At 41.6% G+C, this 27,725-nt stretch overlaps 1 pseudogene; it reads right to left on the reverse strand.

Moving 5' to 3' along the window:
• Positions 1-450: 450 nt before the first annotated feature.
• The window catches only part of LOC115132308 (microphthalmia-associated transcription factor-like), a 34,581-nt pseudogene continuing 7,306 nt past the window's right edge, over positions 451-27,725 (reverse strand).

Raw genomic sequence — 27,725 nt, forward strand, 5'->3', positions numbered from 1 at the left:
TTCCTCTGAAACACACACACACACTGGTCTCCCATTGTGACCAATTTCCAAGCAACTCTGTGCAGTCAGACCTTTTATTTATTTTGTGCTACCAGGGCCACAATAATATGCCCCCTCCCCATGGGTTAGTGCAGCTCTTCATGCCAGCGCTGCCACTACCTGGGTGGGGGCACCCCACCGGAATCCCCATCGGCTAGGTAAAAGTTTGTCAAGGTTCAAATTAGCAGCATTGAGAATTTCCTTGCATATTATCCTCTCCCATCAGGGGGCTTTGACTTTGCAGGACCAACCCTACCAGGCAGGCTCAGAATCTTGAGAGGCCGGTGCTGCTTTAGTTGGTGTCTGTGTGATGAACTTGGTTCTTCTTGAAGGCTGGTGATAATATCCATGCCCTGATGAGCCGGTGAAGAAGAAATGCTGTGTTTCATATTCAATATGTTTCAGTCAACGCACATTTACTTGGGGCTTTATTTAATATGTTAAACTGAAGTGTTACAGATTCTGTGATACAAAGGTAAAGGTCATTTTTGATTGAGCCGACATATGCAGCATTTACTGTGAATGCAGTCTCTGCTAATGCAGAAACATATCCTTTAATTTCAACCACGCTGTACAGCTGAACTTCAGCAATGCGGATTGGATAGAGCCCTGGAAGTCTACCAATAAAATATTATCATTCATTATATTGGAGTGTCTGTTGAACATGATCTATTCTCATATTATTTACCCATCATTAGTGTTCAGAGACAATTAGTGAAATACTTTTATTTTTATCAATCATAGAACGAAACATACTCCTGCAATAACACAAGTAAAAATATTTAATTGACTTTAATGTTTGTCAAAAGCTATTTTCCACACTCAGTTCCAATGAATGGCCTTGACATCACTGATCCATCCCTAACCAGTGTATGACCATCACTACCTCCATCTCCCCTGGAAACAGAGTCATTATCACATTACAGTGGCAATCTCGGCAGAGGCGTCTATCTGAAACCATGTAAATACAATTAATAGACCTGTCAGCCTGGGGTGTTCAATGTGTGAACAAACATGGCTCTTTGAAATGTTAGTGGTATACCCAAACTGTGCCATGGTAACAAGCGGATCGATTAATATATTTATTTACAAATAATGGGCATCAATCAACTGTCACCATTGCTTTAAATGAAAATGTTAGTTCTATGCATTTTAGTTCTATGGTTGAAAACACCAATCTTGGTGCATAGTGGTTTCATCAACACAAGAGGGTGACATTGTCTAGGGAAATTATATGCTGATCTGGGTTCAGTCAAAGGACAGTGAGTGAATGACAGGCCTGTGTCTAGATATTACCAGACAGACCTGGGTGCAGTTTGACCATGAGGGCCATTCTGCAGTGGATTTGTACTGCAGAGAATTCGCCTATAAGTACATGGACTACTTTGTGCTTAGCTTTACGTGCAGCCTGATAGCCATTATTCTTAAATTATTGCTCTAGAAATAAAGAAGAAACATCCTTACACAAAAGTACAACATCAAAAAATAACAACGTTAATTCCTTCTTTGCATATTTTAGACTTCACTTTGATTTTGGCAACACATTTTGGCAGTCAACACTGAGTTACATTACATTCAGAAAAATAATTGGTCTCAAAAAAGAAGCTGAGAATTCAGTAAAGCAATGTTTTGATTATTGCCCTCCGAGTGGAATTCTGACCTCAAAACAGAACTCTAGCATCAAAAACATCCCAAACAAAATGGATGGCCTAGAGAGACATTTGGAGGCCCATAACATGGTTTTCTACTCTCTGACAAAAGGCCCTTCCCTACTGCTTCCCGTAGGGACCTTGCAGCTCAACACTTTATACATGAAGCACCAAACACCAGAAACAACAACAACAAACCAGTGTCTAGTAGTCCTCCTAGATCTGTGGAAAACAAAAAACTAACAGTAAGGCACTTCAATGTAAATCATTCTGCTAGGTGCTTCTTACTAATCATTACAACATATTATATGACCAGCCTAATGTGTCTAATGTCTTCTGGGTAAAACAGGCACAACTGTAATCATTGCATAGTTCCACAGACTTGAGGGTGCACTGTAACCATGTTCTCAATACAGTGGTGTAATGTACAGTAGATAGTTGTTATCAAAGGCATATTTGAGTACTTTCCTACAGTTGTTAAACAGTAGAAATATACATTAACAGTACAGTTTAACTACAATCAATCATTTGAAAAACCTAAATATAATCGTTAGTAAATATATATTTAAATCAATTTATGGACGTCATTCCAGTGTTTAAACAATTTTCTACACGTACATCTCCTTATATTCCTAGCAATATAAACATTCACATCATTGACAAAAAAAAAAATATCCTGAATATCTCTTAAACACGAAATGGATGGACAGGCAAATCCTAATAAGTGTACAAAAAAAAAAAAATTGAAAATGGACACGTTAAAAACAGAATGTATTTTTCTTCCTTAGAGATCCACTTCTTAGTGAGTATTTGCTGCAATACATTTCAATCTTATTATCATAAATATCTTCATAAACCAAATGTGCCTGTATGGAAATCAATGTTGCATTTCTACCAATATTGATAGACTGACATTATGTTCTGTGCTATATGTGAAATGTTTACAAATCTCCTGACTAAGACGTTATCTCATTCAAGTTCAAAAGCACAAAAGTAATGCACAAACAAAAGTAATCAAAATAATGTATTATCGCTTCTGTCATATTGCGCTGAATAGACATGCTATAAAGGAAGTAGTGTGACTGTGTAACACCAACAATATATTAAACCACAATTTTTAGTTTTCACTTCGAGGGAATTGAATTTTTTTTTTAAATTTAAAGCAATAAGCTTATCAATCAGGGTTTTATAACTATTATAAGCCTGCCCTATACCATGATGACCTTACACAGGTACAGTATGTGTGAGATGTCGCTCCCTGACTCATTGTCATAAAAGTATTGATAAAATCAGAGCATGATCTATTAAAACGAACTATTAAAAAGTAATTTATAATCAATACACAAGAGAAACTGAACTAAATTCAGTTTGACGGCTTTCAGAACCCAATGATACCATATAATAAACAAAAAAAAAAAAACAATGAAAAATGTAAAATGTGTAAACACCTGAAAACAAACTAACTAACTAAACAGCAGTTGGCTGAAGTTAGCTACTGACGGGAGACGTCTGAGGAGGCCTCAACACAACACAACATAGAACAGGTTGAAGGGGTGGAGATAAAGATGCAGGTGAGTGGAGTGGGCAGCAGTGAGTGCTAACAGCTCTGGTCGTTCTCTTCCATGCTTTTGCTGCCTGAGCAGCTGCTGTCCTTAGAAGCTCCGGGCGAGACAGAGGAAAGCAGGGGGTCTCCCCCTCCCACAGGGGACAAGTTGTCATCCATCAGGATGTCCATCAAGGCCCCCTTAGGATGACTGCCGTAAGGCCCCTGGTCACCTGAGACTCCCCTGTGGCCCTTGGTATAGGGAGATGCTCCATCGTTGAGCTCCAAGATGGTGTACTGAACCTGGTCTGGAGTGCAGGCTGGGTGGTGTTGGTGCCGGGGGTGGACATGGTACAGATCCTGGTGGCAGTCTCCCAGGGCTGGCTCCTGCTTGATGCCTCGGGCTGAGAGCTCAGCTGAGCAGAGGGCAGATGTGTCTGTGGTCAGACCATGGGCACGAGCTTGCATCTCCAACTCCTGAACCCCATCAAGGGACGGAGAAAGAGAAAGGAAAGAGAGTGTTATCAACATTGTCTGTCTGCATGCTGCATATCTGATACCATCCAGAATATAGAAGAGCCTCATCTCAATTCAATCCTACTTTGATTGGCTAATACAGTATGTGACATTTTGAAGGCATGGCTAAGTTGCTCCTTATCTCTCCCAGTGCCCCACGGCCTACCATGCTGTACCTGTATCCGCAGCATCAGGTGTCTATTGGCATGCTCCAGCTTCTTCTGTCTGTTCTCCAGCTCTTTGGCCCTCTGCTGCTCCCTCTGTAGCTTCCTGATGTAATCCACCGACGCCTTGAGAATGGTGCCTTTGTTCCATCGCATATCCCTGAGGACCAGAGAGGGGAGTAGCAGGCCAGCAAGGTTTTATCAGCCTGAACTGGTAGCATTCTAGAGTACACTGACAACGTTCTAACTCACACACTTCTCAAGGGTATGGATGCACTGAAAATAAACTGAGGCATTGATCTATAATTATCGTAAACTCTAGCCTAGGGTCTATGTCTGACCCATGATATATACCGTGGGGTCCGGAATTATTGGAACCTTTGATAAAGATGAGCAAAAAAGACTGTATAAAATAAATAATACAAATACTGAGCTATGTTGTATGCTTAAAAAATGACAAATTATATTATTTTATACGAATAGAATTGCTCAGAGAAAGAGATATTATTTATTTTTTAATTTAAGTAATAAAAAAAAAAGCTAAAAGATAGGGGTCAGCATTATTGGATCCCCTGTTTTCAATACTCCAGTACCCTCCCTTTGGAAGGATAACAATACTGAGCCTTTTTATCAAATGTTTTATGAGATTGGAGAACACTTTGGGAGAGATCTTAGACCATTTCACCATACAGAATCTTTCCAGATCCTCGAAGGTCATAACCGTGACCAAATACCTCTATTTTCATGTCATCTGACCATAGCACCGCCTGGAGTTTGCTAAACATGATTTGCACTTGGTTTGGAACCAGTGCTATGGTCATATGACACGAAAATAGAGGTCCACCCAGCGGTGGGTTTGGCCTTAGAAAGAACAATGCATATGTAGTAAAATACCTCATCATTACTGTTTAATATGGTGGTGGATTGATGATGTTATGTGGCTATTTTGCTTCCACTGGTCCTGGGGTCCGTGTTAAGGTCAACGGCATTATGAACTTTGTCAAGTACCAGGACATGTTAGCCAAAAACCTGGTTGCCTCTGCCAGGAGGCTGAAACTTGGCCGCAAGTGAATATTCCAGCAAAAACCACAAAGAAAAAAACAAAATCAACATTTTGCAATGGCCATCTCAGTGGCCATTGAAAACCTGTGGTTTGAATTGAAGAGGGCAATCAATTAGCGCAGACAAAATATATCAAGGATCTGGAAAGATTCTGTATGGAGGAATGGTCTAAGATCCCTCCTAGTGTGTTCCCCAATCTCATAAAACATTTTAGAAAAAGGCTCATTGTCAATATCCTTACAAGGGGAGGGGTCGGCAGGTAGCCTAGTGGTTAGAGCCAGTAAGCGAAAGGTTGCTGGATTGAATCCCAGAGCTGACAAGGTAAAAATCTGTTGTTCTGCCCCTGAGCAAGGCAGTTAACCCACTGTTCTCCGGTCACTGAAGACGTGGATGTCGATTATGGCAGCTCTGATTCAGAATGGTTGGGTTAAATGCGGAAGACACATTTCAGTTGAATGTATTCAGGTGTATAACTGAATCCCTTTCCCTTACTGGAGCATTGAAAACAGGGGATCCAATCATTTTGACCCATATCTTTTTGACATTTGTTTTAATTACTTGTTACACAAAATCTCGGTCTCTGAGCAATAGTATTATTATTAAATAATATAATTGTTCTAATTTTTGGAGTATACAATATAGCTCACTATTTGTATTACTGATTTTCTGTTATTTTTTGCTCATCTTTGTTAAGGGATCCAATAATTCCAGACTGCGCTGTATCTGGTAGAAAGACTTCAAATCCAAGTAAACATAACGCAACTTACGGATCATTTGATTTTGGAATCATGGTCCCCAATTCTTTGATCCGGTCGTTGATGTTAAACCTCCGTCTTCTCTCAACTACAGGGAATAGGACGAGAAGAGAACAATAAGAAACAATCAATCATGCAAAATGTAATAATGAAAAGGTCATATCACCGCATATCTAAACAACCCACATGATATTACTAGATAGCTGATAATTACCGTATAGCAAAACTCACTCAAATTATGGTTATCCTTCTTCTGTCGTTCCTTTGCCATTGCCCTGACCTCTGCTTCTGAAACAAAGCAGTTAGCATTAGGAATGGACAATGACTACAGATGTGGGATCTTCATTTGATAACCCTGTTGCAGGAGAACAATGCAGGAAATGTAAAACTTGTAGTGTATTTGAGGTTTAAAATGTGTAATTTCCACTTTGAAATTTCAGATTTTATTTTACCTTACGAAAAATGTATCAACCCCTACAAAAACGTCCATTAATTATAATCCATATAATAATTCACATTTCTTGTTGCTGCAGGATTATTTTCAAACTGGATCAGTTTAAGATCCTTCATCTGTAGGACAATGGCAAAACATTGATGTTGACACACAACAAAACAGTTATGCCAGAAATGTTTAGTTAGTTTCGGGAAGAAAATAAATTAAACTGTGCTGAGCACATTATAGGCTAAGCAATATGCACCCGTGTAACCTAACTCAAACTCACAGTTAGCTAAAGTAAATATGAATATGACTATGCAGACATACCTACAGGAAACCCTTCAGGCCTGTGATAGTTCTCAAACTTGCTACACGATCCAGACTTGTCCAGCATGTGCATGATGGCCGGAGATTGGGAAACTATTTGGCACATAAAATTTTCAATGCATTTCACTTTATTTTGAATGACAAAATAACAAAGTTTACAATAATCAAAAACAATATCAATGCAAAGCACATGCATAACATTTACCTGACCCTTTCAAACATATTGCTCAGTCACAAAGGTCTGGAGAGTATGTTTGAATCTGGATGTTTTCCATGTAATGGGGTCATGCTCACCTGAGTATTCCCTTTTGATGTTGGGCAGGTTGGCAGGGCAGGAGTTGATGGCCAGGCCTGGATGGGGCATGCTCTGGTTACCATAAATGTCCAAGAGGTTAGTGTTGACAGCGATCTGATGAGAAAAGATAACCACAGACAATAGTAATGTTAGCAGGGTCAAATATACCTGGCACATGTGGTGCTTGACACATGAGTAGTTAACCCTTTAAAATGTGTTTACACAATGATCTGGAAGCAAACATTTGCTGTATTCGTAGACACATCAACTATGAATTGTCACATAGGCCTCCACCGGATAGGTGCAGTGAGATGTGTTGCTCTACAGGGTCAGCCATAGTAGTACTGCGCCCCTGGAGCAAATTAGGGTTAAGTGCCTTGCTCAAGGGCACATAGACAGATTTCCCCTTGTCAGCTCAGGTATTCAAACCAGCAGCCTTTCGGTTACTGGCCTCATGCAAGCAGACAGTAAATTAAGGCAATCATACCGTATTGGCCATCTGAAGCCCTGGGTCCATTAATCCAAGGATATCGTCGTTATAACTCGATTCCAGACTAATTATGTCATCAATGACATCATCCATCTATAATAAAAAAAAACTAAAATTGAATTTGAGATAACATATTTTCTAACAGACAGTGATTCAGTTGAGGGTTAATCAACAGAAGATCACATTTCCTACCATTCATTACTCAAATACACGTTGCTTTGAAGTATAAGTAATCGAAAATTGGCAGATATTATGGTGTGAAAAGCACACTGAATTTACACACACTGCATTGTAGCTCGGCATCTATGGCCATGTTACGTTTTGCGTTACCTCTTTCTCACAGTTGATGTTGAGGGTGAGTAAGGCCATGGGGCTGTTGGGGGCACTGTTTCCCGGACCCAGAGCCATGCCCTTGTGGTCAGAGGACAGGTTGGGGCAGGGCAGGGAGCCAAGCTTGCCCAGGTAGCGCTTCACCTGCTGCTGCTGGGCCTGCTGGATGTGGTACTTGGTGGGGTTCTCCAGGTGAGTCTGCACCTGGAGGAGGTAGGGAGAGATGGAGTGAAAGAGGGAGAGACATAAGTGAGAGTCAGAATCCTCAAGCGCTGTTATGATGGGTTGATGATCATTGGTCATGTTGAAATTGTGCTGTGCACTCAAGAAACAGCTCACATATCTCACTGAATATTAATCTCACTAAATAAGCAAGAAACAGCCTTGAAAATGTTTCCATACATTTATAATAATAAAGAGAACCTGATTACTAATTAATTTGAAAATAAAATACCTGTCAGCTCAACTAGTGATAGAGTCCTTGACTTGACCAGAGAAAGTCAAGTATGAATTGAAATGTTAGAAAGTATCAATATTACTAGCAAATCCCAAAGCAGTGCGTCGTAAGCTTATCTTTTCATTTATATTTTTTTCTGTGCTATCTCTTGATAGCTAAATAATCCCTAGATATAAATACATGTATTCACAATTCATGTCACACGTTCCATCTGAATAAATGTTATGTTTATCTTACCATACCCCAAAAGAAAAAGGGGGGAAAATAAAATATATTTCAATCAGCATAATACTGGACCTACTTGATAATGGTGGTATTCAAGCATCTCCAACATCTCCAGCACAATTTATATTCCAACTACAAATAAGAGATGCTTAAAACCTAATTATATTCCCTTTCAAAGTCTATGCAAGACCAGAGAGGCTGTCTTCCTCTCTTTCATCCGCTGCTTTCAACACTGATAATACAGAGAGGAACACCTCTAGTTCAGCTTATAAAAGGCAGAAAAAAGGCATTAGCTACACATGTTAATAAGTCTAAGTGAGACACAATTAACCTTTTTAAAGATTGTGATGCTTTATGTAAAATATGAATTTATGCCTTTATGGTGCTAGTTTGACGTCAGAGTGGGAGTCTTACAAAGAGGCTCTTTCTACAACCAAGACCAGGTCACCCTGTCTACTGACACTTGCCCCAGGCCAGATAACTTCTCATCTCCTCTTTAACCACATGCATGGCTGTTGCACACTGGCTGGTTACTCTGCTATTTTTGGATGATAGGCTCACTGAGCTAAAACTATTCTTGTAAACTACATGCTTCATAATATAGTAAAATATATACTGTATTGTTTTGTTTGTCTAAACATCTTCATTGAAACAAAAAATCCATAAAATGATTACGTTGCTAAAGGGAGACTACTTTATTTATTCTTTACTCAAACCTGAGAGAAAGCAGATTGTAATAAGATGTTTCTAAACATGAGATTTCAGCTACCTGTAACATTATCTCTAATATGAAGTTATTCCTGAATCCTAACAGGACAGTACATCACTGCATTCAAGGGTTCCAACAACAGCAAAGATAACCAACTGATAAATGACCAATTATAAACCAGTAATGGGAGAGAATTCCGTTTAGAATCGGTTGTACTGAAGCATGTGTGTTTATCCAACACGTGTGTAAATTGACTGTAGCCAAGCCTGGACAAACTCAGAATGACAGTTGATTTCACTGGTGAGGTGGTTAATGAGCTCAGGATAACCAAGTGTGGATGACAGAGTCTGGTTATTTGGAAAGGCTTGAGGCAGATGGAGCTCCTCACAACCCCATTCACCTCCTGAACTCTTGGCTCAACAACGCAGCAACAGAACCAGATGGTCCCTCCCCCGGGCCCTTATTGGGTTATTTAACCTTGCAAATAGTATCTACAGTAACAACTGACACCACACTAGCATCAATAGAGAATATCATACACTGTTCTACTATAACATGGTAATAAGCATTTACTGGTAGGCCTATTTGTTTTATGCAACAAAAATTAAAAAGGTAATTCAATAGATGTGTATTGCTCAATGTAAATTGGCATTCCCTATTTCTAGTCATTCCATAAGGAATGTATCCTAACTGGCAGGTCTATTAATAGCTTTCTGAGGTATTTTGGGAATTCCCCTGGGGAGAGTTGAAAGTTATTTCAGGCATGTTGACCGTGTGATAACTGAAGGGGTCAAAGTTGGGAATGCATCCTGACCAATTAGGCAATAAAACCCTCTGGGCCAGCTTTTAAATGTCCTTTAAATGCACTGTTCGTCAACAATGAGAGGTGGAGGAATTGTGTAGAATTAGAGGCATCCTAAACCAGGCGAACCGTTCAAATCATATTTTCTAAATGTCAGAGAGGTGTGAGCAATCCCTGATTTGTATCTATATAGTGTTCATGTGCTGTAAATGGGACACCAAATAATCATCCAACAATCCTAGACACGCAATTAGCCTGAGCTGTAATTGAGGAGTAAGAACTAGTTGCACTGTTTGTGTACATGGGTGTTTGATTATTCATTTAAAAATATATAAATAATTAGCCTGTATGTTTTCTTAGAAAGCGCCACATGCTGAACAATCTGATAACAAGTCTCTTAACGTCTTAATATGCAATTAACGCTACTATTACTACTAATATGACGGCCACATGCACGACCCCCGACAGTAATAATACATTTCATAATTGTACAGTACTGTGGAAAGGCAAATGTTGCTGCAAAGCTGAAAACACAAGTTAGAATCCATTGACACAATATGTGTTCTGTATATTTCAGAGTTGTACATCTTTCTACTTTCTCACACCAGTCCGACATCCATTTCCATCAGAGAATACCAAGGCATACTTCCAGCCAATCTGCCTCAGTATTTTCTTGACCTGGTCAAATTCCTTCTGCTAATATTGAACATGGAAGGTGTGTAAATACTGCTTTTGTTATGATGAATTGCTTTGAATCGATAGCGACATCTATGTACCAGGGTGTTATTGAGACAACGGAACAAGATCAGCAATTATTTGTTATTTTTTACATTGATTGATTGACATTTAAATTGAAATAATAACATGGATTATAACACTGGATTACCTCAATATAGTGAGCCAAGAAGCACACAAAAAAATCTATACTACTTGTACATTATATAAAATAAGCATTAGAATTGGCCAGAATACAGAATGCAGGCTTTGTCGAATTGATTTCACTCAATACAGATTGAACTTTATGCCTCTAGTAACTGAACTAGAAGTTCTTCCAAACCACACTACATGTTCTTTGCCTTACGGTTCTCATTTGGTGTTTATAACTTCCATGAGAGAAACGCTAGTAACTAGTGTGAAGTCAGAAGATACATGGCTTGAATTTAGTCTTAGCTCAAACTTGATTAATGGGATATTCCTAGGATAAAATAAACAATAAATAATCTGACTTCCAAAATAAGACAGGCCAACACAGTCCTGAGGCAACAAGCAACTCCTCCTTGATAAAGTCAATTACTATTGTTTTAGCTAGGTTTTTTTAGCCCATTGATTTTGTTGTAATGTTTTAGTCACTCCAATATCACATGAATACACAATACCCAATGCTGAGTAAAAAGTTTGGGAACCCCTGATCTAATCCATGAGAGTAAACCTAATGCAAATTTTCCTGATCTATTAATTTCATTATATTATGAAATCTTACAATGTCTAATGTCTCAAAGGTTCAATAATTGTATTTGATGAATTTCTCAAGTTTAAATAAACTGTTTCTTTGTGGCTAAACCAAAGTGACCATCTGTAAACTAGTAAATACGAAAATTACAGTATGTGACACCCATGGATAATTACAGATGTAGGATCTTAAATTGATCACTCCTTTGTTTCTGATCATTTTCCTGAACATGAGACCAGGCTGGCACAGCAGGAAATGCAAACTTGTTGTGTTTGAGGTTTAAAAATGCTTCTAAAGTTTGTCATTTCCACTTTAAAATGTCAGACTTGATTTGCCCTAACGAAAAATGTATCAATCCCTACAAAAAATGTCCATTAGAAGTATCAGAACACTAAACACTAATCCTCGACTTTGGCGATGTCATTTACAAAATAGCCTCCAACACTCTACTCAACAAATTGGATGCAGTCTATCACAGTGCAATCCGTTTTGTCACCAAAGCCCCATATACTACCCACCATTGCGACCTGTACGCTCTCGTTGGCTGGCCCTCGCTTCATACTCGTCGCCAAACCCACTGGCTCCATGTCATCTACAAGACCCTGCTAGGTAAAGTCCCCCCTTATCTCAGCTCGCTAGTCACCATAGCATCTCCCACCTGTAGCACACGCTCCAGCAGGTATATCTCTCTAGTCACCCCCAAAACCAATTCTTTCTTTGGCCGCCTCTCCTTTCAGTTCTCTGCTGCCAATGACTGGAACGAACTACAAAAATCTCTGAAACTGGAAACACGTATCTCCCTCACTAGCTTTAAGCACCAACTGTCAGAGCAGCTCACAGATTACTGCACCTGTACATAGCCCACCTATAATTTAGCCCAAACAACTACCTCTTTCCCTACTGTATTTAATTTATTTATTTATTTTGCTCCTTTGCACCCCATTATTTTTATTTCTACTTTCCACATTCTTCCATTGCAAATCTACCATTGCAGTGTTTTACTTGCTATATTGTATTTACTTTGCCACCATGGCCTTTTTTTGCCTTTACCTCCCTTATCTCACCTCATTTGCTCACATCGTATATAGACTTGTTTATACTGTATTATTGACTGTATGTTTGTTTTACTCCATGTGTAACTCTGTGTCGTTGTATGTGTCGAACTGCTTTGCTTTATCTTGGCCAGGTCGCAATTGTAAATGAGAACTTGTTCTCAACTTGCCTACCTGGTTAAATAAAGGTGAAATAAAATAAATAAATAAATAAATAAATAAAAGGTAGTTCTAACCTTAAATATGACTGGGAGAAGTGTCAAGAATAAGAAAGCTAAATATTCCATAGTACACTAGAACACAGCAAAACATGGACAACAACAGTCTAAACATAGCTGAGGGCAAGAGAGCAAAATGTCCACTAGATGACAGTAAATGGACCCATCACGACCCTACAGGAAGGGTGAGAAATCCATATCTTTATTTAAACCAGGGTATTTAGTGGCCTGTAGTTTGTAAATCCCAAAACTTTCCCTTTGGTTTAACTGTTTAAGACGGTCCCCTTTTCTATTAGAGGCTGGAATATGATCAATACCCATAGCTTGTAGGGAGGCAGGGTTGCCATGGTGTAGGGACTTGTAGTGCCTTGCCATGGGGTAGTCTTCATTACCTACCCGTATGGCGTACTTGTGTTCCGCTATTATATGAAGAGTGCCTTGGTCCTCCTTTCTTTTTGATGACTATGCACAGTGCTTTATTCTTCTCATAATACTGTCACGACTTCCGCCGAAGTCGGTTCCTCTCCTTGTTCAGGCGGCGTTCGGCGGTCGACGTCGCCGGTCTTCTAGCCATCGCCGATCCACCTTTCATTTTCCATTTGTTTTGTCTTGTCTTCCAGCACACCTGGTTCACATCTCCTACTAATTAACATGTGTATTTAACCCTCTGTTCCCTCCATGTCTGTGTGAGGTATTGTTTATTGTCGGGGTTGGTACGCTTCCGGCTGGTTTGCGCCGGGTTTTGTTTTACCCGTGCTTTGTGGCAGCCGGTACTTTATACTTGGGTCTGTACTTTTGCTGCCTCACTTGTTCTGTGGGCATTTGTTTTGTGACGCGGTTGCGTTCTGTATTATTATTGCCTTAGTAAAGTACTTTGTCCATTCATCTCTCCTCTCCTACGCCTGACTTCCATGCACAAGCTACACCCACCGCTGACAAATATGCTAAATTCCTTTTCAATAAATCTAGAAATCATGTTGAACCCTTTTAGGAAATGATCCTAAATACATTTCAAAGCTAGTGTTTTCCCCTTATGCCATGGAATGAAAGCAGTGGGGCTAATTACGAGCATTCTTCGCTGAATTAGAGTTAGGGTGTATGGTAAGACTGCTTGCCTTTGTCCTGATCCCCAAACTGATCCCGTACATATTTCTCCAAAGGTCAGTGGTCACTTGGTTAATTAAGGGCCGAATCTGTCTTTAGACAAACTCATCTGAGCTTAATGTTTTCACCTTTAAGGTCCAGCAGCCCTGCCTGGTACCCCTAAGCTAATTTTGTGTAGCTTTGCGTGTGGACTGTGCTAATCTAGTCACAGACAGGCTAGCAGGTAAACCCTGCTCTACAGTGCTTAGTGCTAGACAGGAACAGGCCTTTCATTTGGGGGAATTTCAGTCAATGAAGAATGCCCGTAAGCTCCAAACCTGAATCACAGAAATGTCTTCCAGCTTGTCGTATTGTACTCTTTTATGGGGTTATCCTAAACCTTTCAAAGAGCTAACAATTTTACAGAGTATAGGATAAGTAATGTTTATGCTGTATGTGGAGGGCAATGGTTTCAATGGTTGGACCCATGCCACACATGTTCAGTATGATGACAAGAGGGGGGCACTATTTATACTACTATCCTACTACTTTATACTATATGGAATGGAATTTTACATAATGTAATTAAGACTTTAACTTAAAACATTTTTTCCACATTTTGTTACGTTACAGCCTTATTCTAAAATTGATTAAATAAAACATGTTCCTCATGAATCTACACACAATAACCAATAATGCTTTTTTTTTTGCACAGGTGCATCCTGTTTCCATTAATCATCCTTGATATGGTTCTACAACTTGATTGAAATCCACCTGTGGTACATTTAATTGATTGGACATGATTTGGAAAGGCACACACCTGTCTATATGAGGTCCCACAGTTGACAGTGCATGTCAGAGCAAAAACCAAGACATGAGGTCGAAGGAATTGTCCACAGAGCTCCGAGACTGGATTGTGTCAAGGCACAGGTCTGGGGTAGGGTATCAAAAATGTTCTGCAGCATTGAAGGTCCCCAAGAACACAGTGGCCTCCATCATTCTTAAATGGAAGAAGTTTGGAATCACCAAGACTTTTCCTAGAACTGGCCGCCTCGCCAAACTGAGCAATCGGGGGAGAAGGGCCTTGGTCAGCAAGGTGACCATGAACCCGAAGGTCACTCTGACAGAGCTCCAGAGTTCCTCTGTGGAGATGGTTGTCCTTCTGGAAGTTTATCCCATCTCTGCAACACTCCACCAATCAGGCCTTTTTGGTAGAGTGGCCATACGGAAGCCACTCCTCAGAAAAAGGCACATGACAGCCCGCTTGGAGTTTGCCAAAAGGCACCTAAAGACTCTCAGACCATGATAAACAAGATTCTCTGGTCTGATGAAACCAAGATTAGACTATTTGGTCTGAATGCCAAGCGTCACGTCTGGAGGAAACCTCATCATGCTGTGGAGATGTTTTTCAGCGGCAGGGACTGGGAGACTAGTCAGGATCAAGGGAAAGATGATGGAGCAAAGTACCGAGAGATCCTTGATGAAAACCTGCTCCAGAGCGCTCAGGACCTCAGACTGGGGCGAAGGTTCGCCTTCCAACAGGACAATGACCCTAAGCAGACAGCCGAGAGAATGCAGGAGTGGCTTCGGGACAAGTCTCTTAATGTCCTTGAGTGGGCCGGACTTGAATCCGATTGAACATCTCTGGAGAGACCTGAAAATAGCTGTGCAGCAATACTCCCTATCCACCTGACAGAGCTTGAGAGGATCTGCAGAGACAAATGGGAGAAACTCCCCAAATACAGGTGTGCCAAGCTTATAGCTTCATACCCAAAAAGACTAGAGGTTGTCATCGCTGCCAACGGTGCTTCAATAAAGTACTGAGTAAAGGGTCTCTATACTTATGTAAATGTACATTTTCAGTGTATTATTTGTATTAAATTTGCAACAATTTCTAAAAAAGTGTTTTTGCTTTGTTATTATGGGGTATTGGATAAGATTGATGAGGGGTTAAAAAAAAAGTTTTTTTTTTTAGAATAAGCCTGTAATGTACTGTATCAAAGTGTGGGAAAAGTAAAGGCATCTGAATACTTTCCCGAATGCACTGTAAATATATAATCTGTGTCATATTTCCACAAAAGCTATCAATCAATACAATATTAAACATATTTGCTATAATGAAATATTACATTGATATAGAACACTTGCACACATACAACCTACTTTGCCATCTGGACTACCCAGATGGCAAATTCCTACCAGCGTAAACATGGACTAGGGCTTTTCTACTGCTAAATTACTACAATACTTCTAGTAAATCTGCAGTGAATCTATATGTTCAGAGGGTTCAGAAATAAACAAGTCCTAAAGCAGTCATAATCAGAATTATAAATGACTCAGTCTCGCCTGATCTCCTTAAAATTAGGTTGTGCCCCAGAAAAGTGTGAAAATGTAAAAAATAATGCATACATTGTAAAAACATACCCTCGCTGTTTTCTGAATGGGTGGCAGTATGCTCTTAAGAAATGCTTGTCAGGCAGTTCATGCTATGAAACTACCATGTCCTGTATCATTGTGTCATAAAACGGTATCATTGTGTTATTATCTTTATTGTTATGATTCATATTCTCATAATTTTCTTAAGCAATGAAAACATTCAATTTTTTCCAGTGATAACAATCAATTAGAATGTTGCAGTGACAATGTTGGAGACAACAGGAAAATTGTCATATTCAAAGGAAAACGCAAAGGAGAAATATCTATCCAGTCATGCTTTAGATACAGTGAGGGGGAAAAAGTATTTGATCCCCTGCTGATTTTGTATGTTTGCCCACTGACAAAGAAATGATCAGTCTATAATTGTAATGGTAGGTTAATTTGAACAGTGAGAGACAGAATAACAACAAAAAAATCCAGAAAAACGCATGTCAAAAATGTTATCAATTGATTTGCATTTTAATGAAGTATTTGACCCCCTCTCAATCAGAAAGATTTCTGGCTCCCAGGTGTCTTTTATACAGGTAATGAGCTGAGATTAAAAGCAATCAATCAATCAGATTTCAAACTCTCCACCATGGCCAAGACCAAAGAGCTCTCCAAGGATGTCAGGGACAAGATTGTAGACCTACACAAGGCTGGCATGGGCTACAAGACCATCGCCAAGCAGCTTGGCGAGAAGGTGACAACAGTTAGTGCAATTGTTCGCAAATGGAAGAAACACAAAAGAGCCGATCTCCCTCGGCCTGGGGCTCCATGCAAGATCTCACCTCGTGGAGTTGCAATGATCATGAGAACGGTAAGGAATCAGCCCATAACTACACGGGAGGATCTTGTCAATGATCTCAAGGCAGCTGGGACCATAGTCACCAAGAAAACAATTGGTAACACACTACGCCGTGAAGCACTGAAATCCTGCAGCGCCCGCAAGGTCCCCCTGCTCAAGAAAGCACATATACATGCCCGTCTGAAGTTTGCCAATGAACATCTGAATGATTCATAGGACAACTGGGTGAAAGTGTTGTGGTCAGATGAGACCAAAATGGAGCTGTTTGGCATCAACTCAACTCGCCGTGTTTGGAGGAGGAGGAATGCTGCCTATGACCCCAAGAACACCATCCCCACCGTCAAACATGGAGGTGGAAACATTATGCTTTGGGGGTGTTTTTCTGCTAAGGGGACAGGACAACTTCACAGCATCAAAGGGACGATGGACGGGCCATGTACCGTCAAATCTTGGGCGAGAACCTCCTTCCCTCAGCCAGGGCATTGAAAATGGGTCATGGATGGTTATTCCAGCATGACAATGACCCAAAACACACAGCCAAGGCAACAAAGGAGTGGCTCAAGAAGAAGCACATTAAGGTCCTGGAGTGACCTAGCCAGTCTCCAGACCTTAATCCCATAGAAAATCTGTGGAGGGAGCTGAAGGTTCGAGTTGCCAAACATCAGCCTCAAAACCTTAATGACTTGGAGAAGATCTGAAAAGAGGAGTGGGACAAAATCCCTCCTAAGATGTGTGCAAATCTGGTGGCCAACTACAAGAAATGTCTGACCTCTGTGATTGCCAACAAGGGTTTTGCCACCAAGTACTAAGTCATGTTTTGCAGAGGGGTCAAATACTTATTTCCCTCATTAAAATGCAAATCAATTTATAACATTTTTGACATACGTTTCTCTGGATTTTGTTGTTGTTATTCTGTCTCTCACTGTTCAAATAAACCTACCATTAAAATGATAGACTGATAATTTTTTTGTCAGTGGGCAAACGTACAAAATCAGCAGGGGATCAAATACTTTTTTCCCTCACTGTATGAAGTTTTGGATACACTTCAACATTTAATCTTTACCTTTTTTTTAATATTATTTTTTATATTTAGTTATACTTTTTCTAAAGAAGGACAAACAAATGTAAAGGATTTTTTTTAAACTTACCAAATGGTCTTTGTTTTTCTGGATGTACTATAGTATAGTAGTGTGTTGTGGTAGTTATCAATCTGTCTCCCCTAGCTTTCAGAAAAATTGCAACAGTCTCTAGTCACCCAGAGCAGATTAACAATGAATCAAAACTATGAAAAGATATGAATGTAGCTCAGCAAATAGGATTAAAGATGGCTAAATCCAAATGGATGGAAGCACAGCATGCATTAAAGAGGAATTCTCTCAGGAAATTCTCTCATATGCGTTTTAAAACGCTTCCCACCTCCACGTGTTTTACACCGTATCATAGTAAACCGTGCTTGCTCTACTGTCCAGAAGTTGCCAATATAGAGTCATCCAACCCACAGTAACTTCTTAAAACAACATCTGAGTGTGAATGCCTGCATCTAGAGGTGATAGTGAGACCTCTGGAATTGTGTGAGGAGTGGCATGTTTGGAAGACCACAGTGAAGCAGCCAGCCAGAGAGGGGGTGTGTCACCTGTGTCATCAGGTGTGAGAACTGTGGACAATACTTATTGCCTACCTTCAGCACCTCCATTGGCAGCTGGGATGCGGGGGGGGAGGCTGGGGGGCGCGCTGACGTTGATGGCCGGGGTCTGGGTGTGGATGTGGCCGTCGGTGGTCTGGTGGTGCAGCGAGATGGAGGAGGCCTGACGTCTCTGCTGCTCCCGCCGCTCCTGCTCCTGGAGCTGCTCTCGCATCAACTGCTGCCGCAGCAGGATTCGTGATGTCATGGCGGAAGAGCCCAACGGGGGCTTGGAAGACGAGCATTGCTGGTCTAACGGATTACTGCAGAACGGAGAGACAAACACCAGGCAGGGCATCAGGAGAGAGGAGGAGGGAGGGGGCGGGGTTAGGGAGGTGAGAGTGAGCGTTAAGGAGTGAACGAGAGGTCAGGGAAAAGAGAGAGGCATTAGAGCATTAGGATCTACAGTACTGGAATCAGGAAGACGCCACATCACAGTGAGAAAACCTAAAGATTTCTTCTAAATGTCTCCTGCTGGTCTGCTGCAGAATACTGAACACCATCACTGAGGAGGAATCTTAACCCTAACACATCTCCTTCTAGTCTTGTCTGTATAGTGTTTAAATGTAGCCAACATCCCATACTTGGATCAAAACAATGACTCAGAAAGGGGAACTTTCTTCACTCAGTTTCAGTTCTCCCTATGGTCTCAAATGTAGACACTTGCTGTTTTCCCAGACAGAATCCTGCTGTAGGCCTAAAATATACAGGGTGTGCTGGAGCAGATGAAGCTGTCTGGATGAAGCCTTCCCTGAGTGAGTGATTTGATAAAAAAAACTCAGCAAAACGTCTTACCAATCAAGCTGTGCAGTAATCGGACTAATTAGCCAGTCTGGTCAAACGCAACCTTGGTCTACAGCCATCCCTCCACACTGAGCTTTCCCTTTATGTTATAGAAGCTCATGTCAACCCTCTCATAAAATAAAAAAGTGATCTTACGCATCACATTTCTGACAACTGAGATGCATTAAAGATAGGCCTACACACTTTATGTAATGTTTTTTATTGTAATCATACGAACACAACATTTTAGGCCCAAAAATGTTCATAAACTTGAAGAAGCCTGACACCAAATGCCATTTTCCACACTTTAACCACAATGAGAGGGGTTAATATACATCTCTGAGGTCTAGAACATGGACGAAATGCAGTCGGTGCCTTTTCCCCATTTTTGCAAACTGATTATGGCTTGTCTGGGGCAAGTGAATCATCTCTTTTGACACACATTGGTTGGGAGACCTGACTTACACAAGACCAAAATGCTTCCTGTGGTGGATCCAAAATCATTTTCATCTTCACTTTACATTTTGGAATCTCCAGATAATATCGATCTGATGTGCTTCTGTGGCCCTTCATTAAGTTCATCTGTAGGACTTCCCTCAACATGCATTCAAGAGACACAAATGTTGATTCTCAACTCTTGCACTTGTGGTATTTACAAAATGCATCCGAAAAAGGTTTCATAACCGGTATACCCTTGTGTATATGGTATACCTCTATCATCTTACATAGGAGAATAAGCAGAACTGTATTGAGGCAGACTCAAGATTACAACCATTGACCACTGTGTGTGTAGGTTCTGCCCTCACTAACACATTGACCGGCTGCCAGATGGCTTTTTGCCCAGTTGTTCCTAAGCAGAATACTGAAACCCATAAAAAGACCTTTTGTCTGGTTCAACTTTCCACTATTGTGTGTGCACACACCTCCTCTCTGTGCATATGTATCAGGAAACACAATGGCTGCACAGTCTCGCATGGCCACACCCCCTGGCCGAGAGGTTTTTAATGTAGAGAGAGAGCTCCTGGACTGAAGGTGGTTCAATGGCTTAGGAGAGGAGGCTGCAGCCCACCCTCACACACCTTAATGACCTGCTGGATAAAGAATAGCTTGGCCTAGTGGGAGAGCCATCAATCTTGCTTCACAATGAACAATGGCACAATAACAGCTCAATAACAATACTAATACCTATAAAAAAACAAATAGTGATAATGACAACACAATAAACAATACATGTTATATCATATCTATGTGCTTTGTATTCTGTCTACAAACATCATAACAATGCTTTTAGACAAAATATTTAAATAAGTATTTCTCTAGTCAACTTTTAATTGTCCTTCAATCTTGGCTGAATCTCTTTCACATTTCAACATCTACATATCTGTATAATTACATATGAGTTCCAAACAAAAGGATAATGCACCAAAGCTTTAAATGCATTCTGGCTATAGTACTTAGCCCAAATTGCACATACATTTCTTGAAATCCAATGCAAAAGCTTCTGACCTATCTGTCCAAAATCAAAACACTGCATTGGCAAGTAAAACTCTGAGCAGTAAACAAACCACAACCTAAAGTTACTGCCTAGAGAGAGTGCTATTAATAGCCATATAGATGTATTGTATTTATAGTCCAAATGCACGTTTCACTCTGCACACACATAAACCTTCTATCTCACTCTTTCTAACACACGCACATTCAACTCTCAAATATAAACACACATGCATGCACACATAGCAGCATGGAGGTGCAGCTACTCACAGGTGGTTAGTGTAAAAGGAGCAGGGTCTGTGCACTTGGGCTCCTAAGGCCTCCATGTTTGTTCGTTTTTCCTGAAGGTGCATCAGACAGCTGTCCTTGGAGAGCAGTGAAAGTCATGTTGCCAATGCAGCCCTGTAAGTGTGTCACAAGGGGGAGGCTCCAGGGCCAGGCCTGGGAACTCCAATCCCTACATAGAGCTACCCAGGGAGGAACAGCCCCGTCCTGTCAACACCAATCCACACACAGTGACACAGAGAGAGAGAGAGAGAGAGAGAGAGAGAGAGAGAGAGAGAGAAAGAGAGAGAGAGAGAGAGCGCAAGAGAGAGAGAGAGAGAGAGAGAGAGAGAGAGAGAGAGAGAGAGAGAGCGCAAGAGAGAGAGAGAGAGGGAGAGAGAGAGAGCGCAAGAGAGAGAGAGAGAGCGAGAGAGAGAGAGAGAGAGAGAGAGAGAGAGAGTAAGCTAGAGCACGGGAGCAGTGCTGTGTTGTCTGTTCAAGACATGATCTATCAAACAGGAGGTGCTGTACACTAACTGAGCGACTTAGATTCCTTACTGCATCAACATCAAGATCCTCAGACCGGAAAGATTGACCCTGGTCAAACAATGAGTAGCCATGTGTGCAGAAGGACAGAAGTAAATACAAGGAGTTATCCTGGCCCCGCCCCTTTCCCCCACCATAAGGTACACTTCTTCCTCTGGGCTCACCTTCACAATCACCTTCTGAGACACACAGAGCCCAGTCCAGTGACTGCAGTTTGCAGGTGTCTTGGTTCCTGGTTGGATCAGGTGTTCCTGACAGCACTACACAGTCTCCCTGCTGGAGGTGGAGTTTGAGCAGCACAACTGCACACTGTTCTGCTCAGAACCTTGACCTACCCAACCAACCCCCACTGCTCAGAACCTTGACCTACCCAATCAACCCCCTCTGCTCAGAACATTGCTGCCTGGTGCCAAGAGCATATACAGTTGAAGTCGGAAATGTACATAGGTCAAATCAAATCAAATTTTATTTGTCACATACACATGGTTAGCAGATGTTAGTGCGAGTGTAGCGAAATGCTTGTGCTTCTAGTTCCGACAATGCAGTAATAACCAACAAGTAATCTAGCTAACAATTCCAAAACTACTACCTTATAGACACAAGTGTAAGGGGATAAAGAATATGTACATAAAGATATATGAATGAGTGATGGTACAGAGCGGCATAGGCAAGATACAGTAGATGGTATTGAGTGCAGTATATACATATGAGTTGAGTATGTAAACAAAGTGGCATAGTTAAAGTGGCTAGTGATACATGTATTACATAAGGATGCAGTAGATGATATAGAGTACAGTATATACGTATACATATGAGATGAATAATGTAGGGTATGTAAACATTATATTAGGTAGCATTGTTTAAAGTGGCTAGTGATATATTTTACATCAATTCCCATCAATTCCCATTATTAAAGTGTCTGGAGTTGAGTCAGTGTGTTGGCAGCAGCCACTCAATGTTAGTGGTGGCTGTTTAACAGTCTGATGGCCTTGAGATAGAAGCTGTTTTTCAGTCTCTCGGTCCCAGCTTTGATGCACCTGTACTGACCTCGCCTTCTGGATGATAGCGGGGTGAACAGGCAGTGGCTCGGGTGGTTGTCGTCCTTGATGATCTTTATGGCCTTCCTGTGGCATCGGGTGGTGTAGGTGTCCTGGAGGGCAGGTAGTTTGCCCCTGGTGATGTGTTGTAAAGACCTCACTACCCTCTGGAGAGCCTTATGGTTGTGGGCGGAGCAGTTGCCGTACCAGGCGGTGATACAGCCCGACAGGATGCTCTCGATTGTGCATCTGTAGAAGTTTGTGAGTGCCTTTGGTGACAAGCCGAATTTCTTCAGCCTCCTGAGGTCGAAGAGGCGCTGCTGCGCCTTCTTCAGGATGCTGTCTGTGTGGGTGGACCAATTCAGTTTGTCTGTGATGTGTACGCCGAGGAACTTAAAACTTACTACCCTCTCCACTACTGTTCCATCGATGTGGATAGGGGGGTGTTCCCTCTGCTGTTTCCTGAAGTCCACAATCATCTCCTTAGTTTTGTTGACGTTGAGTGTGAGGTTATTTTCCTGGCACCACACTCCAAGGGCCCTCACCTCCTCCCTGTAGGCCGTCTCGTCGTTGTTGGTAATCAAGCCTACCACTGTTGTGTCGTCCGCAAACTTGATGATTGAGTTGGATGCGTGCGTGGCCACGCAGTCGTGGGTGAACAGGGAGTACAGGAGAGGGCTCAGAACGCACCCTTGTGGGGCCGCAGTGTTGAGGATCAGCGGGGTGGAGATGTTGTTGCCTACCCTCACCACCTGGGGGCGGCCCGTCAAAAAAGTTATTTAGTCTGCCTGGGAGCAAGACATCCTGGTCCGTGACGGTGCTGGTTTTCTTTTTGTAATCCGTGATTGACTGTAGACCCTGCCACATACCTCTTGTGTCTGAGCCATTGAATTGAGATTCTACTTTGTCTCTATACTGACGCTTAGCTTGTTTGATTGCCTTGCGGAGGGAATAGTTACACTGTTTTGTATTCGGTCATGTTTCCAGTCACCTTGCCCTGATTAAAAGCAGTGGTTCGCGCTTTCAGTTTCACACGATTGCTGCCATCAATGCACGGTTTCTGGTTTGGGAATGTTTTAATCGTTCCTATGGGAACGACATATTCAACGCACGTTCTAATGAACTCGCACACCGAATCAGCGTATTCGTCAATGTTGTCGTCTGACGCAATACGAACATATCCCAGTCCACGTGATGGAAGCAGTCTTGGAGTGTGGAATCAGATTGGTCGGACCAGCGTTGAACAGACCTCAGCGCGGGAGCTTCTTGTTTTAGTTTCTGTCTGTAGGCAGGGATCCACAAAATGGAGTTGTGGTCAGCTTTTCCGAAAGGAGGGCGGGGCCTTATATGCGTCACGGAAGTTGGAATAGCAATGATCCAAGGTTTTTCCAGCCCTGGTTGCGCAATCGATATGCTGATAAAATTTAGGGAGTCTTGTTTTCAGATTAGCCTTGTTAAAATCCCCAGCTACAATGAATGCAGCCTCCGGATATATGGATTCCAGTTTGCAAAGAGTCAAATAAAGTTCGTTCAGAGCCATCGATGTGTCTACTTGGGGGGGAATATATACGGCTGTGATTATAATCAAAGAGAATTCCCTTGGTAGATAATGCGGTCTACATTTGATTGTGAGGAATTCTAAATCAGGTGAACAGAAGGACTTGAGTTCCTGTATGTTGTTTTGGCCACACCACGTCACGTTAACCATAAAGCATACGCCCCCGCCCCTCTTCTTACCAGAAAGATGTTTGTTTCTGTCGGCGCGATGCGTGGAGAAACCAGCTGGCTGCACCGTCTCCGATAGCATCTCTCCAGTGAGCCATGTTTCCGTGAAGCAAAGAACGTTACAGTATCTGATGTCCTTCTGGAATGCTACCCTTGCTCGGATTTCATCAACCTTGTTGTCAAAGGACTGGACATTGGCGAGGAGAATGCTAGGGAGTGGTGCATGATGTGCCCGTCTCTGGAGTCTGACCAGAAGAACGCTTCGTTTTCCCCTTTTTCAAAGTCGTTTTTTGGGGTCGCCGGCTGGGATCCATTCCGTTGTCCTGGGTGAAAGGCAGAACACAGGGTCCGCTTCGCGAAAGTCATATTCTTGGTCGTACTGATGGTGAGTTGACGCTGCTCTTATGTTCAGTAGTTCTTCTCGACTGTATGTAATGAAACCTAAGATGACCTGGGGTACCAATGTAAGAAATAACACGTAAAAAAAAAAAAAAACTGCATAGTTTCCTAGGAACGCGAAGCGAGGCGGCCATCTCTGTCGGCGCCGGAAGTCCTTAAAACTTGGAGTCATTAAAACTTGTTTTTCAACCACTCCACAAATTTCTTGTTAACAAACTATAGTTTTGGCAAGTCGGTTAGGACATCTACTTTGCGCATGACACAAGTCATTTTTCCAACAATTGTTTACAGACAGATTATTTCACTTATAATTCACTGTATCACAATTCCAGTGGAAGTTTACATACACTAAATTGACTGCGCCTCTAAAATTCTTGGAAAATTCCAGAAAATTATGTCATGGCTTTAGAAGCTTCTGATAGCCCAATTGACATAATTTGAGTCAATTGGAGGTGTACCTGTGGATGTATTTCAAGGCCTACCTTCAAACTCAGCGACTCTTTGCTTGACATCATGGGAAAATCAAAAGAAATCAGCCAAGACAGAAAAAGAATTGTAGACCTCCACAAGTCTGGTTCATCCTTGGGAGCAATTTCCAAACGCCTGAAGGTACCACATTCATCTGTACAAACAATAGTAGGCAGGTTTAAACACTATGGGACCACACAGCCGTCATACCACTCAGGAAGGAGACACGTTCGGTCTCCTAGAGATGAACAAGTCTCCCCCTTTTTCCTGCAAACATAACAATGGTCATTATGGCCAAGCAGTTCAAATGTATAAACTGGTTAAAAGGTCATGTAAACTAAAACATTGACTACAGTAAGGAAAGAGACACATTAACACAGATTAAACGGACCATGACATAACGGTGAAGAACACTCACAGTGAGGAAAGGCTCTGTATACAGTGCTCTGGTTAAGTAAGACAAGTTAAGTGCGCTATGGTCACAAATAAATACAATTGATGTATACACCGAGTGCTCCAAACATTAAGAACACCTTCCTAATATTGAGTTGCACCCCTCCTTTTTCCCTCAGAACAGCCTCAATTCGTTGGGGCATGGACTCTACAAGTTATCGAAAGCATCCACAGGAATGCTGGCCCATGTTGACACCAATGCTTCCCACAATTATGTCAAGTTGGCTAGATGTCCTTTGGGTGGTGGACCATTCTTGATACACACAGGAAACTGTTGAGTGTGACACAAACCAGCGCACCTGGCACCTACTAACATACCCTGTTTAAAGGCACTTAAATATTTTGTCTTGCCCATTCACCCACTGAATGACACACAGACACAATCCATGTCTCAATTGTCCCAAGGCTTCTTTAACCTGTCTCATCCGGGTAATCTACACTGATTGAAGTGGATTTAACAAGTGACGTCAATAAGGGATCATAGCTTTCAACTGGATTCAACTGGTCAGTCTATGTCATGAAAGAGCAGGTGTTCTTAATGTTTTGTATACTCAGTGTGTGTTATGCAAGGAAAACAAAACTGCAAGTTGCCAACTACCACAACAGATAATGGGGTTCTTTGTTGTCGTAGTTACGGGCAGAGAAGGTCCGGTTGGGATAATTTGAACTTGCCGGGTCCTATTTCTGTAATTAGGTTTTATGACTTTCATGAGTCTCTTTACTTGTTTACAGTAGTATGGCCTACTCCAGTCCAGCTCGCCTTCCCCTCTCTGCATGCTATGACTAGGACAGCACTCTGAAGCACATCAAAAAACAACCACACAGATGATCAATGCATTGCAGTAATATTACTGCTGCTGCATACAGAATGGTGGGTGGCTATAATGTGTGATAAGTCGAGCCCTACTACAGGCATGCTCTTCAAATGATCATTGACAGCATCAACGTGTTCTCTATTTGAAAATACACTATATATACAAAAGTATGTTGACACCCGTTCAAATTAGTGGATTCTACTATTTCAGCCACAGCCGTTGCTGACTGGTGTATCAAATTGAGCACACAACACCCACTACCGAGATCCAAACTGCATCTGGAAGCAATCGTCAGTAACTGTTTGTCGGGAACTTCATAAAATGGGTTTCCATGGCTGAGCAGCCGCACACAAGCCTAAGATCACCATGCAAAATGCCAAGCATCGGCTGGAGTGGTGTAAAGCTTGGATGCCATTGGACTCTGAAGCAGTGGAAACGCGTTTTCTGGAGTGATGAATCACACTTTACCAACTGGCAGTCGAACGGACGAATCTGGGTTTGACGGATGCCAGGAGAACACCACCTGCCCCAGTGCATAGGGACAACTGTAGAGTTATATGGAAGAGGAATAATGGTCTGGATCTGTTTTTCATGGTTCGGGCTAGACCCCTTATTTCCAATGAAGGGAAATCTTAACGCTACAGCATACAATGACATTCTAGACGATTCTGTGCTTCCAATTTTTGTGGCAACAGTTTTACTGAATGGAAGCAAGTCCCCACAGCAATGTTCCAACATCTAGAAGAAAGCCTTCCTAGATGAGTGGAGGCTGTTATAGCAGCAAAGGGAGTTTCATATTAATACCCATGATTTTGGAATGAGATGTTCGACAAGCAGGTGTCCACATACTCTTGGTAATGTAGTGGCTACCATAATGTTGTTTCTTCCTAGGTTCTGTCCTTTCTAGGGAGTTTTTCCTCGCCACCGTGCTTCTACACCTGCATTGTTTGCTGTTTGGGGTTTTAGGCTGGGTGGCTGTACAGCACTTTGTGACATCAGCTAAAGTAAAAACGGCTTTATAAATACATTTGATTGATTGATAAAGAAAATCCTTTGTCAGTCTCACATCTGTTTACTCAGACTGTCAGATCTAACTGGAATTATGGAGAAATGAAATTAACACCATCATGGCCACTGTCCAGTGAATGTGTTTAGAGCCAAAGTGGGAGTAAGGATGCGGTCAGAGTGATTACGTAACCATTGGGTTGTGTAGTGTCTCACTCAACTCTAGCACCTGT

The sequence above is a fragment of the Oncorhynchus nerka genome, linkage group LG7 (genome assembly GCF_034236695.1).
Source record: "Oncorhynchus nerka isolate Pitt River linkage group LG7, Oner_Uvic_2.0, whole genome shotgun sequence".
In the NCBI taxonomy this organism is placed as follows: domain Eukaryota; kingdom Metazoa; phylum Chordata; class Actinopteri; order Salmoniformes; family Salmonidae; genus Oncorhynchus; species Oncorhynchus nerka.